Below are 12861 nucleotides of genomic sequence, written 5' to 3' on the forward strand. Positions count from 1 at the left end.
ACGAAGATTGATATATAGGATGACCTCATTTGATTACCGGAAGGTTTTCGGAGTTACCGGGAATGTACCGGGAATGACGAATGGGTTCCGGGAGTTCACCGGGGGGGGGCAACCCACCCCGGGGAAGCCATAGGCTTTGGGAGACACACCAGCCCTTAGTGGGCTGGTGGGACAGCCCCAAGGGGGCCTATGCGCCAAGAGAAGGAAATCAAAGGAAAAGAAAAAAAAGAGGGAGGAAGTGGGAAGGGAGGGGACTCCTCCCACCAAACCAAGTCCAACTCGGTTTGGGGGGGGAGTCCTCCCCCCCTTGGCTCGGCCGACCCCTTGAGGGTCCCTTGGACCCCAAGGCAAGGTCCCCCTCCCTCCTCCTATATATATGGGGCTTTTAGGGCAGATTTGAGACGACTTTCTCACGGCTGCCCGACCACATACCTCCATAGTTTTTCCTCTAGATCGCGTTTCTGCGGAGCTCGGGCGGAGCCCTGCTGAGACGAGGTCATCACCAACCTCCGGAGCGCCGTCATGCGGCCGGAGAACTCTTCTACCTCTCCGTCTCTCTTGCTGGATCAAGAAGGCCGAGATCATCGTCGAGCTGTACGTGTGCTGAACGCGGAGGTGCCGTCCGTTCGGTACTAGATCGTGGGACTGATCGCGGGATTGTTCGCGGGGCGGATCGAGGGACGTGAGGACGTTCCACTACATCAACCGCGTTCTCTAACGCTTCTGCTGTACGATCTACAAGGGTACGTAGATCAAACATCCCCTCTCGTAGATGGACATCACCATGATAGGTCTTCGTGCGCGTAGGAAAATTTTTGTTTCCCATGCGACGTTCCCCAACAGTGGCATCATGAGCTAGGTTCATGCGTAGATGTCTTCTCGAGTAGAACACAAAAGGTTTTGTGGGCGGTGATGTGCGTTTTGCTGCCCTCCTTAGTCTTTTCTTGATTCCGCGGTATTGTTGGATTGAAGCGGCTTGGACCGACATTACTCGTACGCTTACGAGAGACTGGTTTCATCGTTACGAGTAACCCCTTTGCTCAAAGATGACTGGCAAGTGACGGTTTCTCCAACTTTAGTTGAATCGGATTTGACCGAGGAGGTCCTTGGATGAGGTTAAATAGCAACTCATATATCTCCGTTGTGGTGTTTGCGTAAGTAAGATGCGATCCTACTATATACCCTTGGTCACCACGTAAAACATGCAACAACAAAATTAGAGGACGTCTAACTTGTTTTTGCAGGGTATGATTGTGATGTGATATGGCCAACGATGTGATGTGATATATTGGATGTATGAGATGATCATGTTGTAATAGAAATATCGACTTGCATGTCGATGGTACGACAACCGGCAGGAGCCATAGGGTTGTCTTTGAACTAACGTTTGTGCTTGCAGATGCGTTTACTATTTTGCTAGGATGTAGCTTTAGTAGTAATAGCATAAGTAGCACGACAACCCCGATGGCAACACGTTGATGGATGATCATGGTGTGGCGCCGGTGACAAGAAGATCGTGCCGGTGCTTTGGTGATGGAGATCAAGAAGCACGTGATGATGGCCATATCATGTCACTTATGAATTGCATGTGATGTTAATCCTTTTTTTGCACCTTATTTTGCTTAGAACGACGGTAGCATTATGAGGTGATCTCTCACTAAAATTTCAAGACGAAATTGTGTTCTCCCCGACTGTGCACCGTTGCTACAGTTCGTCGTTTCGAGACACCACGTGATGATCGGGTGTGATAGACTCAACGTTCACATACAACGGGTGCAAAACAGTTGCGCACGCGGAACACTCGGGTTAAGCTTGACGAGCCTAGCATGTGCAGACATGGCCTCGGAACACATGAGACCGAAAGGTCGATCATGAATCATATAGTTGATATGATTAGCATAGGGATGCTTACCACTGAAACTATACTCAACTCACGTGATGATCGGACTTGGGATAGTGTAAGTGGATCATGAACCACTCAAATGACTAGAGAGATGTACTTTTTGAGTGGGAGTTTAGGATATAATTTGATTAAGTTGAACTCTAATTATCTTGAACATAGTCTAAGTCCACTTTGAATATATTTGTGTTGTAGATCATGGCTCACGCAAGTGTCATCCTGAATTTTAATACGTTCCTAGAGAAAGCTAAGTTGAAAGATGATGGAAGCAACTTTGTAGACTGGGCTCGTAATCTTAAGCTAATCTTACAAGCTGGAAAGAAGGATTATGTCCTTAATGCTGCGCTAGGAGATGAACCACCCGCTACGGCTGATCAGGATGTTAAGAACGCTTGGTTAGCACGTAAGGAGGACTACTCAATAGTTCAATGTGCAGTCTTGTATGGCTTAGAACCGGGACTTCAACGTCGCTTTGAGCGTCATGGAGCATTTGAGATGTTCCAGGAGTTGAAGTTTATCTTTCAGAAGAACGCCCGGATCGAGAGGTATGAGACCTCCGATAAATTCTATGCTTGCAAGATGGAGGAAAACTCGTCTGTCAGTGAACATGTGCTCAAAATGTCTGGGTACTCAAACCGTCTAGCTGAACTGGGGATTGAACTCCCGCAAGAAGCTATCACTGACAGAATCCTTCAATCACTGCCGCCAAGCTATAAAGGCTTTGTGTTGAACTACAACATGCAAGGGATGAACAAGTCTCCGGCGAGTTGTTTGCGATGCTGAAAGTCGCAGAGTCTGAACTCCATAAAGAGCATCAAGTGTTGATGGTGAGCAAGACCACTAGTTTCAAGAGAAACGGCAAAGGCAAGAAGGGCAATTCGAAGAAGAGCGGCAAGCCTGTTACCAATCCGCCGAAGAAACCCATGGCTGGACCTAAGCCTGAAACAGAGTGCTTCTATTGCAAGGGTATGGGTCACTGGAAGCGCAATTGCCCCAAGTATCTGGCAGATAAGAAGGCGGGCAAAGAAAAATCAGGTATATTTGATATACATGTTATTGATGTGTACTTAACCGGCTCTCGTAGTAGTGCTTGGGTATTCGATACCGGTTCTGTTGCTCACATTTGCAACTCGAAGCAGGAACTGCGGAATAGACGAAGGCTGGCGAAAGACGAAGTGACGATGCGCGTAGGAAACGGTTCCAAGGTTGATGCAATCGCCGTCGGCACAGTGTCACTTCAACTACCATCGGGATTAGTGATGAACTTAAATCATTGTTATTTAGTGCCTGCGTTGAGCATGAACATTATATCTGGATCTTGTTTATTGCGAGACGGTTACTCTTTTAAGTCTGAGAATAATGGTTGTTCTATTTCTATGAGTAACATCTTTTATGGTCATGCACCGAATGTGAGAGGATTGTTCATATTGAATCTTGATAGCGATACGCATATACATAAAATTGAGACCAAAAGAGTTAGAGTAAACAATATTAGCGCCATATTTTTGTGGCACTGCCGCTTGGGTCATATTGGTGTAAAGCGCATGAAGAAACTCCATGTTGATGGACTTTTGGAGTCACTTGACTTTGATTCACTTGACACGTGCGAACCATGCCTCATGGGCAAGATGACTAAGACTCCGTTCTCCGGAACAATGGAGCGTGCAAGTGACTTGTTGGAAATCATACATACCGATGTGTGTGGTCCAATGAGCGTGGAGGCACGCGGCGGATATCGTTATTTTCTCACCTTCACTGACGATTTAAGTAGATATGGTTATGTCTACTTGATGAAGCACAAGTCTGAAACATTTGAAAAGTTCAAGCAATTTCAGAGTGAAGTGGAAAATCATCGTAACAAGAAGATCAAGTTCCTACGGTCTGATCGTGGGGGTGAATATCTGAGTTTCGAGTTTGGTACTCACTTAAGACAATGTGGAATTGTTTCGCAGTTAACACCGCCTGGAACACCACAGCGTAATGGTGTGTCCGAACGTCGTAATCGTACTTTGTTAGAGATGGTGCGATCTATGATGTCTCTTACTGATTTGCCGTTATCATTTTGGGGTTATGCATTAGAAACAGCTGCATTCACTTTAAATAGGGCACCATCGAAATCCGTTGAGACGACACCATACGAACTGTGGTATGGCAAAAGGCCAAAGTTGTCGTTTCTTAAAGTTTGGGGATGTGATGCTTATGTCAAAAAGCTTCAGCCTGAAAAGCTGGAACCCAAAGCGGAAAGGTGCGTCTTCATAGGTTACCCAAAAGAGACAGTTGGGTACACCTTCTATCTCAAATCCGAGGGCAAAGTGTTTGTTGCTAAGAACGGAACTTTTCTCGAGAAGGAGTTTCTCTCGAGAGAATTGAGTGGGAGGAAGACAGAACTTGACGAGGTTGTCGAACCTCTCATCCCTCTGGATGGTGGCGCAGGGCAAGGGGAAACCTGTGTCGTTGCGACGCCGGTTGAGGAGGAAGTTAATGATGATGATCATGAAACTCCAGTTCAAGTTTCTGTTGAACCACGCAGGTCGACGAGATCACGCGCTGCTCCAGAGTGGTACGGTAATCCCATCTTATCAATCATGTTGTTAGACAACAATGAACCTGCAAATTATGAAGAAGCAATGGTGGGCCCAGATTCCAACAAATGGCTAGAAGCCATGAAATCCGAGATAGGATCCATGTATGAGAACAAAGTGTGGACTTTGGAGATACTACCTGAGGGCCGCAAGGCTATTCAGAACAAATGGATCTTTAAGAAGAAGACGGACGCTGACGGTAATGTGACCGTTTATAAAGCTCGACTTGTGGCAAAGGGTTTTTCACAAGTTCCAGGAGTTGACTACGATGAGACCTTCTCACCCGTAGCGATGCTTAAGTCCGTCAGAATCATGTTAGCAATAGCTGCATTTTTCGATTATGAAATCTGGCAGATGGATGTCAAAACGGCGTTCCTTAACGGTTTCCTTAAGGAAGAGTTGTATATGATGCAACCCGAAGGTTTTGTCGATCCTAAAAATGCTGACAAGGTGTGCAAGCTCCAGCGATCCATTTATGGACTGGTGCAAGCATCTCGGAGTTGGAACAAACGCTTTGATGAGGTGATCAAAGCATTTGGGTTTATACAAGTGGTTGGAGAATCTTGTATTTACAAGAAAGTGAGTGGGAGCTCTGTGGCGTTTCTGATATTATATGTGGATGACATATTACTGATTGGAAACAACGTAGAGCTTTTGGAAAGCATAAAAGGTTACTTGAATAAAAGTTTCTCTATGAAGGACCTAGGAGAAGCTGCTTACATTCTAGGCATTAAGATCTATAGGGATAGATCAAAGCGCCTGATAGGACTTTCACAAAGCACATACCTTGATAAAGTTTTGAAGAGGTTCAAAATGGAACAGTCCAAGAAAGGGTTCTTGCCAGTGTTACAAGGAACGAGATTGATAAGACTCAGTGCCCAGCAACTGATGAAGATAGAGAGCATATGCGCTCCGTCCCCTATGCTTCAGCCATAGGCTCTATCATGTATGCAATGCTGTGCACTAGACCGGATGTTAGCCTGGCCATAAGTATGGCAGGTAGGTTCCAGAGTAATCCTGGAGTGGATCACTGGACGGCGGTCAAGAATATCGTGAAGTACCTGAAAAGGACTAAGGAGATGTTTCTCGTGTATGGAGGTGACGAAGAGCTCGCCGTAAAAGGTTACGTCGATGCAAGCTTTGACACAGATCCGGACGACTCTAAGTCGCAAACCGGATACGTATTTATTCTTAATGGGGGTGCAGTAAGCTGGTGCAGTTCCAAGCAAAGCGTCGTAGCAGATTCTACATGTGAAGCGGAGTACATGGCTGCCTCGGAGGCGGCTAAGGAGGGTGTCTGGATGAAGCAGTTCATGACGGATCTTGGAGTGGTGCCAAGTGCACTGGATCCAATAACCTTGTTCTGTGACAACACTGGTGCCATTGCCTTAGCAAAGGAACCAAGGTTTCACAAGAAGACCAGACACATCAAACGACGCTTCAACCTCATCCGCGACTACGTCGAGGAGGAGGACGTAAATATATGCAAAGTGCACACGGATCTGAATGTAGCAGACCCGCTGACTAAACCTCTTCCACGGCCAAAACATGATCGACACCAGAACTGTATGGGTGTTAGATTTATTATAATATAATTCACATGGTGATGTGAGGGCTAGATTATTGACTCTAGTGCAAGTGGGAGACTGTTGGAATTATGCCCTAGAGGCAATAATAAATGTATAGTTATTATTATAATTCCTGTATCAAGATAATAGTTTATTATCCATGCTATAATTGTATTGAATGAAGACTCATTTACATGTGTGGATACATAGACAAAACACCGTCCCTAGCATGCCTCTAGTTGGCTAGCCAGTTGATCGATGATAGTCAGTGTCTTCTGATTATGAACAAGGTGTTGTTGCTTGATAACTGGATCACGTCATTGGGAGAATCACGTGATGGACTAGACCCAAACTAATAGACGTAGCATGTTGATCGTGTCATTTTGTTGCTACTGTTTTCTGCGTGTCAAGTATTTATTCCTATGACCATGAGATCGTATAACTCACTGACACAGGAGGAATGCTTTGTGTGTATCAAATGTCGCAACGTAACTGGGTGACTATAAAGATGCTCTACAGGTATCTCCGAAGGTGTTAGTTGATTTAGTATGGATCAAGACTGGGATTTGTCACTCCGTGTGACGGAGAGGTATCTCGGGGCCCACTCGGTAATACAACATCACACACAAGCCTTGCAGGCAATGTAACTTAGTGTAAGTTGCGGGATCTTGTATTACGGAACGAGTAAAGAGACTTGCTGGTAAACGAGATTGAAATAGGTATGCGGATACTGACGATCGAATCTCGGGCAAGTAACATACCGAAGGACAAAGGGAATGACATACGGGATTATACGAATCCTTGGCACTGAGGTTCAAACGATAAGATCTTCGTAGAATATGTAGGATCCAATATGGGCATCCAGGTCCCGCTATTGGATATTGACCGAGGAGTCTCTCGGGTCATGTCTACATAGTTCTCGAACCCGCGGGGTCTGCACACTTAAGGTTCGACGTTGTTTTATGCGTATTTGAGTTATATGGTTGGTTACCGAATGTTGTTCGGAGTCCCGGATGAGATCACGGACGTCACGAGGGTTTCCGGAATGGTCCGGAAACAAAGATTGATATATAGGATGACCTCATTTGATTACCGGAAGGTTTTCGGAGTTACCGGGAATGTACCGGGAATGACGAATGGGTTCCGGGAGTTCACCGGGGGGGGGGGGGGCAACCCACCCCGGGGAAGCCCATAGGCTTTGGGGAGACACACCAGCCCTTAGTGGGCTGGTGGGACAGCCCCAAGGGGGCCTATGCGCCAAGAGAAGGAAATCAAAGGAAAAGAAAAAAAAGAGGGAGGAAGTGGGAAGGGAGGGGACTCCTCCCACCAAACCAAGTCCAACTCGGTTTGGGGGGCGAGTCCTCCCCCCCTTGGCTCGGCCGACCCCTTGAGGGTCCCTTGGACCCCAAGGCAAGGTCCCCCTCCCTCCTCCTATATATATGGGGCTTTTAGGACAGATTTGAGACGACTTTCTCACGGCTGCCCGACCACATACCTCCATAGTTTTTCCTCTAGATCGCGTTTCTGCGGAGCTCGGGCGGAGCCCTGCTGAGACGAGGTCATCACCAACCTCCGGAGCACCGTCATGCTGCCGGAGAACTCTTCTACCTCTCCGTCTCTCTTGCTGGATCAAGAAGGCCGAGATCATCGTCGAGCTATACGTGTGCTGAACGCGGAGGTGCCGTCCGTTCGGTACTAGATCGTGGGACTGATCGCGGGATTGTTCGCGGGGCGGATCGAGGGACGTGAGGACGTTCCACTACATCAACCGCGTTCTCTAACGCTTCTGCTATACGATCTACAAGGGTACGTAGATCACTCATCCCCTCTCGTAGATGGACATCATCATGATAGGTCTTCGTGTGCGTAGGAAATTTTTTGTTTCCCATGCGACGTTCCCCAACACTATCACTAACCTGCGTGATGGTGCGAATATTATTACTGGACCGAATGAGCTACGTACTTATATTTATGACTTTTACCGAAGGGAAGCGTGGTGGAGATGACCTAGCTAGTAATTCTTGGGGGATCACAGGGTGGGTTTTGGCGGACGAGAACAGCTGGCTTACATCGCTTTTTTTCTCCACAAGAGTTAGAGCAGGCCCTTGCCTCCACTCCCACCAACATGCCCCCCAAACCGGATGGTTTTACAATTTCGTTCTACAAGAAATTTTGGCCCATAGTGGGTCCACAAATGTTTGAGCTACTAGACGATTTTACGAAAGGAAAGATTGATATAAAACGGTTGAATTAGTGGATTATAACATTCCTTCCTAAGGTACGGGAGGCGGGCCTTATTAAACAATTTAACCCTATTCCCTAATTAATGTTAGCTTTAGAATCCTGGTTAAGGGCTTTGCTACACGTCTGTCCCCGGTGGCTAATAGAGTCATCAGCGAGTGTGAGTCCACGTTCATTAAAGGGCGGATCATCCTTGAAGGTATCTCGATGCTCCATGAAATCCTTCATTGGGCATACTAATTGAATGAGCGCTACTTTATTCCAAAGCTTGACTTAAGAAAGCATATATCCGAGTTAATTGAGACTTTCTCGGGGGATTTTTGCGTCGGAAAGGTGTCTCCCCGCTATGGATTAGCTGGATTATGCATATGGTCTGGGGAGGGCAAACAACTATTAATATTAATGGGGAACCTCGACCTTTCTTTCGAAACTCCAGTAGGGTTATCAAGGAGACCCGTTTCCCCTATATTATTTAATTTTGTAGTTGATGACCTAGTAGTCATCTTTGAGGGTGCTAAGAGAGTTGGGCACATCCAAGGTATCTTCCAGAGATCCATGCACGTGGCATTACGCACCTCCAATACGCACATGATACCCTGATCATTATTAAGATTGATCCGGTTAGTCTAGTGAACCTCAAGTTCCTACTGATGTGTGAATCCATGTGAGGATTGAAAATAAACTTTGAGAAGAGCGAAGCTTTCGTTACTAAGGGTAGTTTGGAAGAGCGTCTAAGGGCGGCTCACATCATAAATTGCCGGCTAGGCACGTTACCTCTCAAGTATCTTGGCCTGTCGCTCACAAACAACCACCTTAGTATTGAGGATTTTTCTATTCCTTACAGACAGGGTAGCTGGTAGAGTTAACCCGTGTATAGACTGATACCACTCTAGGGTGGTCTCTTCACTTTGGTGAACTCATGTCTATTGAGTCTACCCATGTTTATTATGGGCTTCTTCCTCCTTCAAGACGGCATGGATGCCAAATTTCATATTGTTCGGTCTCGCTTCTTTTGGGGTAAAGGAGGAGGAAAGCAGGACTACCATATGGTCCATTGGAGCACGATTGGTGCCCTATCAAGGCGCCGGGGGGGGGGGGGCTCGGAATTTTGAACACAAAGCACATGAATTGGTGTCTCATGGCCAAGTGGGCGTGGAAAATCTTAACAGGAGAAAGAGAGCTGTGGCTAGATGTTATTAGAATGAAATATCTGCAAACCACCACCTTGTCCAGGGCTGGCAACCACAAATGGCTCGAAATTTTGGAAATCAATTATGAAGATCAAACACTTGCTCTGAGATGGTGAAATGCGCCTCAATTGGTGACGGTCGAGAAACCATGTTCTTGTTAGATGTGTGGTTGGGGCCAGTCCCGCTAGCGGAAGAGTTCCCATGGTTGTTTGCCATTGCTAGGGAACCAAATGCGATGATCGCTAGCTACTGGAGAAATGGATAGTGGTGTCCTCAATTTCGGAGAACTTTGTGCCCTATTGACACCATGGAATGGAACCGATTGGTGGACCTTCTCCGGAATGCTACTCCATCAGAAAATCCCGACTCCTTTCGATCGAAATTAGAACCACCAGACCAGTTTTCTACCAAGTCCTTGTACAAGGCCTTTCACGCAGGTGCAACTCCATTTCAAGCAATGATATCTGCGCATCCCCACCAAAATTAAAATCTTCTTGTGGTAGTTAGTGCATGATAGATTACCCACAGGTGTTGAGGTTAAAAAACAACACGGCCCTGGTAGTGGTTTGTGCCCTTTTTGGGACCAAGTGGAAAAAATTAATCACATCTTCTTTCAATGTGTATGTGCTCAATTCCTTTGGGGATGTATTAGAGACACCACCGGTTGTAGCTGGGTGCCTGCGTCGGTGGCGGATTCCATATGTTTTCCTCTAGGCTGTCGGGATCTCCTAGAAAGATAGCATGGTTGGTTTTTTCTTCTCTTGCATGGTCTTTGTGGAGCATTCACAACAAATCCCTTATGGAAGGAGTCTTTGTTAAACAAGTGGCTGACATCGTGTACAAAATGACTATTTTCTTACAGCTATGGAAGCTGATGATCAAGATATTGGAGGCATCTGTTCTTGAGGAGCTATGTATCAAGCTTCGCCACCACGCCAAGACCATTCGACGCAATCACGCTCAACAACAACACCGAGGCGAAGCCATTATAAAGTAGTTGTTTCGGGCCTTGTGGTATGTATCGAGCATGTTTATTTTTGTGTTGTACTCCTGGCTCGTGAACCTTTTGTAAACTCGTAAGGGCTTCAATTCGCTAGAGCCTGACAATATACCTCCTATCTAAAAAAATGTCGCTATTGTTGATGTCCCTGTTTGCATGTTACTTGAGCTCAGCTTGTACAATTGGAATACTGAGGCTACATAGTTGCCCCTAGTTGCGAGTCTAATGGTGGATGAGATGGAAGTTTCTCTAAATTGAAGATTTGATTTCGAAACCACTAAACTATCATGTTTATGAGTTTTTGAGGAGGTCTTTGTAGTTATTTTGCTCGTCTGCCCCCCCCCCCCCCCCCCCCCCCCCGCCTCCTGAATCACACAAAGTCCCTAATTGATGAGCCAACATAAGTGAATACAAGTTAATGCTTTGCTAGTTTTATTTCACATGTTTAGAAATGAACACATATTTTTTTGGTTTGTTTTATTTTCTCTATGCTCAAATTACAAAAATCTACATTGAACCCAAAAAACGTTGACGGGAGGAGGACAAAGCTTCCCGGATTGCTTCTCCCTTCTGCTCACTCCAACTCCCGCGTGAGGTAGAGAACCTCGCGGATCCCCCCCCTCCCTCAACCAGATTTGCGTGCCTCCTCCTCACTCCACCTCCCGCGCAGGGCAGAGAGCTCACTCCACAAGTTGGTTCAATGTTGCCCCCACCCCCACAACCAACATAGCTCCACCGTAAAAAAATGACAAGCTCGGCACACCATCACTGTTGCCGGATACCAAAATTGTGAGATGCAAGTCACCGGACAGGCAAAGGTGGGGCTGATGTGGAGGCCATCACAGGGGGGCAGCAAGAGGTAGGGGTTGAGATGGAGGCCGGAGCAGTCATTGAGGAGGCATGGCTCGAGGTGGAGGCCGTCGCAGGGGCACAACAGGGGGCGGGGAAGAAAATCCAGGTGGACGTGTATCTTTAAGGTTCTGATCAGAACATACCTGGCCACTTGCCAATCAAATAAATGATTTAGCATAAATTCCAAAATTCTATGGCGTTTCTGCTTTCATTTGAATCCACTGCTCATAACACATGCATCAATGCATGTGCCCCCGCACTCATAAATTTTGTCATTCCTCACGATCTGTTCTTGTCATATATATATATATATATATATACTTCTATTCATCACCAAGGGTGCAGAATAGTTTATTCTTTATCCGAGATAATCTTACGATCAATTTATAAATAAATTACATTTGAAATACAAATATTTACATTTATATTGAATCACTATGTAAAATTTGACAAAAGAAAAACAAAAATACAAGTCAGAAGACCAAAAAAAAGTTTATTGTATTTTTTGCACTATTTTTGTATGGTCATTATTTTACGTGACATCAAATATTTTTACATTGATTATATATTTTTACGGTCTCTTTTTATGTATAAAATAAGACAAAACTTACGGAACGTAAAATTATGATGCATTGATGTTAAAATAAAGGGGGGGAGGGGGAGAATAACTATTTTTCACCCAGGTGACAAATAGCGCGACCTTATATCTATATATACCTTCATCCCAAATAATAAGAAGTTTTTAACATGCTATTTGCCTACCAAAAACTCTTGATTTTTATTAGGGACGAAGGAAGTTCCATGCATATTCGTCTCATGGGGCAGCGCTGCAGGCGCAAACGCCAAGACACAACTGAGTCACAATTCCATGAGCTTTTCCCTCTTCATAAGAAACCGCCGCCGGACCATCATAAGCCAGGAAAGACCCATTTTGGTATCTTTGTGCGGTTGTGCGCATCAGAGCATCCACAGCTGGGTGCCTTAAATCCGCTTCAAATGCCCGAGCGGACAACCTGCTCACTGACCGGTAGTAAAAATTCTATTCAAACGGGCGTCTCAAGCAGGCCTCAAACGCCTAGACTAACTGACACCACTTATATCCAGTCCATGGCGGATATGTGACGCCTGGGCACGTCCATCACATCGGACTCAACCCAAGTCGGCCCATCCGACCCCACATATATTCCTTCTCATCCGCTCGTCGGACTAAACGCTGGCCACTTCACTCCATTCCCTTCCGCCACTCGAGGTCACCTCCGACGATCTCCAACCTTCTTTGGCACGGCGGGTTAGTGGATATGACTCCGACCAGTTGAGATCCGTCGGCCTGGGTGTCTTCCTATGCGGGGTGGAGGATGCAATGGATGTCCGCATTGCACCCCACCGCTCGAGGGAGGACAATGGTCGCCCGTCAACAAGATCTGTCTAGCGTGATTCCATATTGTCGGCTCAACGGGCGCTCGGATCCTCCCAGGCTTGATCATCATGGTTCACACGGTCCTCAAATTTCTCCTTCCCCATCACTGAT

The sequence above is a fragment of the Hordeum vulgare genome, chromosome 4H (assembly GCF_904849725.1).
Source record: "Hordeum vulgare subsp. vulgare chromosome 4H, MorexV3_pseudomolecules_assembly, whole genome shotgun sequence".
Lineage (NCBI taxonomy): Eukaryota > Viridiplantae > Streptophyta > Magnoliopsida > Poales > Poaceae > Hordeum > Hordeum vulgare.